Below are 4,343 nucleotides of genomic sequence, written 5' to 3'. Positions count from 1 at the left end.
TATCTAAATTATGAGTGGTCATGCTTTTTCATGGAATGCCTTTCATTTCAGAGATGGTGCCTGCTTGCTCAGCATTAGCAAACATTAAGAGACACATTTAAGCTAAACCACTATAATCTAGTCTTCATGGATAATTGAGATCTACATATTTTCCAACTCTCTTTTATCCCCAAGGTAATCAGGAGATACTGTCTATGAATTTATCTCCTGCCAATCACATATTTTCCTATTGCTTCAAATATGTAATTCTGACTGATGTAGTTTTCATCTTCTTAAGCTCTCCTATCCACCTTTTGCCAGGGACATGATGACATAAAGAGAATATCGTTGCAGGAGTCAGAGCATGTGGGTCCAAGTCTTAACCGTAAAATGTGCTAGAGACCTCTGACAAGTCACTTCGCCTCTGAGTTTCGTTTCCTGCCTCTGTAAAATGAAAGCATTGGATTAGACAAATTATAAATTTTCTGGTTTTGGCATTCATTGTGTCTGAAGTGGCAAAAAGAAGAGTAGGGGAAGGGAACAAAGGTCCAGGGGAGGGCACATGATAGATATTTAATGCCTGCATGGTTGACAGTCAGCAACACAAGAGAAATCAAACTCTGCTTGCTGAGATCTTTTTAAACTGGACTGAAAACACTCACATCCTTATCAGGACAAGATATTATTTCATATCAAATATTACAGTTCCTTTAAGAGCTAAATTTGAATTAGTCATAATACAAGAATCCCAAGGAATAATCAGAATGGGATCACAAGTCAATCAGAAAGTGAATCACTTTATCTAACTTCTTCCAAGATCATTTTCTGTACTAATCCATTAATTTCCATCTCTTTTATTGCCCTTTCTAAACCATCATTTAACTAGATTTTAAAATAAATATGAGCTAACCTTCTGCAATTGCATACTGTAGTGAGGTATGATCTTGCTAAGGGCAATTTTTCTAATCATCTAGTGCTCTGGTAAATTGCGCTCCATGCATATTTATATATCAGTGCTCGGTCATTTTACACTGAGAAATCCATACTTAGATATTTCCCTGGGGAATGTCTCATGAAGTCAATTTTCCACATTAGCCATATTTCTGGCAATTCATCCCCAAATAGAGAGCTTCTTTGTAGAATATGAAGACAAGAGGTTAGGGAAGGTAACATCTAATAATATCCCAGAATCAGATCTGTTCTGGAGAAGCCCTAGAGAGAACTTGCCTTTGGCATTCATGAAGGGAGAACACAGCACATTTCTGTCAATGGCCCTGGGGCCTTTCTATCACGGAACCCATGGGGGTTCTTACTGAGAGGCTGTGACAATTAAAACAAGAATCAAAACGTGGTTTCCTTGACACCACTGACTAAACTCCTTTGAATGGAGTCTGAGACAGGATACTGGGTTATGAAATAGTGAAGGCCCAGTGTATTTGCCATTAAGATTCTCAGCAAAGCATCCATACACCATTGGCAATTACCATCATGCTCTTGATGGCAACGTGGTGTAACAGTGCACATCTAGTTTCATAAATCTAGCAAACATTATTGAGTGCCTGTTTTGTATCAAGCAGTGTGTGTCGGCCTGAGAGTATTAAGTTAATCATACATAATCATTATCCTGCAAAAACATTTAGTTCAGTCTGGGGCCCACAGAAACATTCCTGGAGCAACCGCTGCCTGCAGTGAGCCTTAAAGGAGAAGAAAAAGTTAGCCTCATGGACAAACCTAGGGATCTTTCCTAGGGAAACTTTGGAAGGAGCAGAGCCCGGAAAACTCGATCTCTGCAGGGAAAGGCAGAGCATGCGTCAGCTCACATTTTCTGTAAAGGACCAGAGAGTACGAAGTTCTGGCTTTGTGATCTACAATACGTAACTCTATTGCTGTAAGATAAAAGCTGCTATATACAATTGGGTGAGGTGGTGTTCCAATAAAACCTGATTTCCAAACCATATGGTTGGTGATATTTGGCCCAGGAGCCACACTTTGCCAGCCCTTGGAAAAGGGCATCTGTTGCAGGCAGGGCAGAGCAAGCATGAGGTCTGGGAAGATCAAAGGCTTGTGGCAGAACTCCTTTGTCAGGTCAAGAAGCTTGGGTTCATGAGAAGCGAGAAACAGTTAAAGCCTTAGCTGCCCAGATGGTCTTAATACTTCTTGCTAAAACTTAGAAAGGAAAACCTACACCAAGCAAGGTCTCTTCTTACGGATTGCCCAGAGTTCCTCCAAGGCCTCGCCTGCACAACTGGCACAGCAGGAGGTTCCAAGCTGGGCCGAGCTCTTTCCTGCATGTGACTATATAAGCACCAGTCTATTTCCAGTTCTCTCCTCAGGCCTCTGGAGAAAAGGGTGCAATGTTTTGTTTTGTTTTTTAAAAAATGAGGTTTGTTTAAGAGCAGAAGAAGGGGAACAGGGGCTCGAGATAGCACCAGGGATTTTCTCAATAGAATACATGTATTGTCCTCACTCATGCAGAGATTTGGGAAATTATAAACATTTATGCAAATGTATTTTCCGTTGCATTACCATTTCCTGCCTCTATTTGCAGATTCCCACTTCAACCAAATTTGCTATGAACCCAACTGAGAATAATTTAGCTTGTCCCTCTCATTGTGTGATAGTTTGGCTGACCCCCTGCCACACATTCAGAATGTACCCTAAGTGAAGAGGAGCTGTGTTCTTTTGGTAGCTCTGGGTGAGATGGGAACTAAAGGGTTGCCAACTCGAGGAGCACAGCAGGGAGAGAACTCACTAGGTAAGGAAGAAGTGAATGAGTTCGTTTGGGGATTAACTTCACTTTCTAAAACAAAGGCTTCTGCAACCAGAGAGAGAGAAAAAGGAAAACCCCAGGATCCTTTCCTGCTTTGTCTCATTTGATGTCCCCCACAACTGTGGGCTAGTCTTCAAAGTTAGTTCAGCACAATTATCTTTTCGATTTTTTGCTTTTACAAATTGAAACATTTATTAAATTTATGAGTCAGTACCATGAAGACTGAGATAATAGCTAAAGGTTATTGGCATGCAATTTCCACAGTATTACTAGAAGGCAACACCGGGTCATAGCCTCCCAGGGATGAAGAAACTTCAAAGGTTATCTAAGCTAAATGTTATTAGTGTGGGGTAACTGGAGCTTCGCCCAAGCTGGTGGGTATGTCATGGTAAGCCTGTGAACCATTGGAAATGTTAAGTAGTGATATGGAGGCAGCTCAAACTACTTTGGAGTTTGAAAAATAGGAACATAGGTCGTGAAGGAACCAATTAAAAATGACCTTTCAGAGCACTGCAGAAGATGGTAGAAGTTTTCAACATATGCGCTTATAAGTATCTTTGACTATTTCAAAGCTTGAGAATATTGGGAAGCTAAAAATAATCAGCTTGAAATCTCTATGCAGTTTCTCAGGGTATTGCCTAAGAAATATCAGCTCTATGATTATAAAAGGCTATGGCGAAAACCTACCATAAAGTCGTTAACCTCTATCGTCAGATGACTCCCAAGTCTTCAACTTGAACCAAAATGCTGTGGATAAATAGAAAAAGGAGCATGAATATAATTGTGACCCTAAAATACATGGGCATCTACAAATAGCGAGAAGACCAGAAAAATGTTTCGCAGAATATGACTTTAGACCTTGATTTTATACTGTGGCCACTGAAAGAGGGACACTTCTGCCAAGAGACAAAGGGAATGCTCATAGATAATTACTGAAGATAAATGCCTCCTCAGATGTGAAGGAAACTCTGACCCTTGTAAATTTTTTTTTTTTTTAAATAAGTAATCTCTACATAAATTAAAACGTTAGATTCAAAAATTATGACATGAAGGCTGGGATAAGTTTCTAAGTTTTAACACAACCCTATGTATCGGCTATAAGTCAAAAGCCTCTGTGAATACTAATTAAATCTTTAAAGTATTAATCAGCTTTTGATTCAATATTTAGTCATCAAACTAAAAATACTTAATGGAAAATACCAAATGTTAAGTTAATGTTAAATCACTTATAATTTTTAAGAGCAAAAAAATGTGAAAAATACATAAACCTACTGTTTATCTTATCGATTGCACTTGATGAAAGGATGAATTGTTAAAAAACGTAAATCATCAACAGAAAAGCTGAACACTGTTGAACAACTGACAACACTCTCTAGGTTTATCTTAAGGGTCTCGGAAAAGAGATATGAAAAGCACAGAAGCGTGTCATTGTTAAGGTTTTCAGTGGTCTGGGCTTTACCTCACCAAAAACAGAGTCAGCCTCACATGACACACCCTCTTGGCGTCCTGGTTCTCAGTTCACGGAGCTGAATCTGTGCGATGTCAGAGTCTTCCATTGGATTCCTTTTCACGTTAAGTTAACCAGACTTGATTT

At 39.5% G+C, this 4,343-nt stretch overlaps 1 long non-coding RNA gene across 1 annotated transcript; it reads right to left on the bottom strand.

The window, feature by feature from the left end:
• Positions 1 to 261: 261 nt before the first annotated feature.
• On the bottom strand, positions 262 to 4,093 carry LOC120589091 (uncharacterized). Its single transcript, XR_005649384.1, has 3 exons — positions 4,022 to 4,093; positions 3,437 to 3,496; positions 262 to 423 (listed from the first exon to the last, which is right to left on the bottom strand). It is a non-coding gene; the product is annotated as an uncharacterized LOC120589091 (long non-coding RNA).
• Positions 4,094 to 4,343: the final 250 nt, after the last annotated feature.

This window comes from Pteropus medius, unplaced genomic scaffold, assembly GCF_902729225.1.
Source record: "Pteropus medius unplaced genomic scaffold, Ma_sr-lr_union100, whole genome shotgun sequence".
Taxonomy (NCBI): Eukaryota; Metazoa; Chordata; class Mammalia; order Chiroptera; family Pteropodidae; genus Pteropus; species Pteropus medius.
Note: the sequence above shows the minus strand (reverse complement) of the source record. Positions and strands in the feature narration are given on the sequence as shown.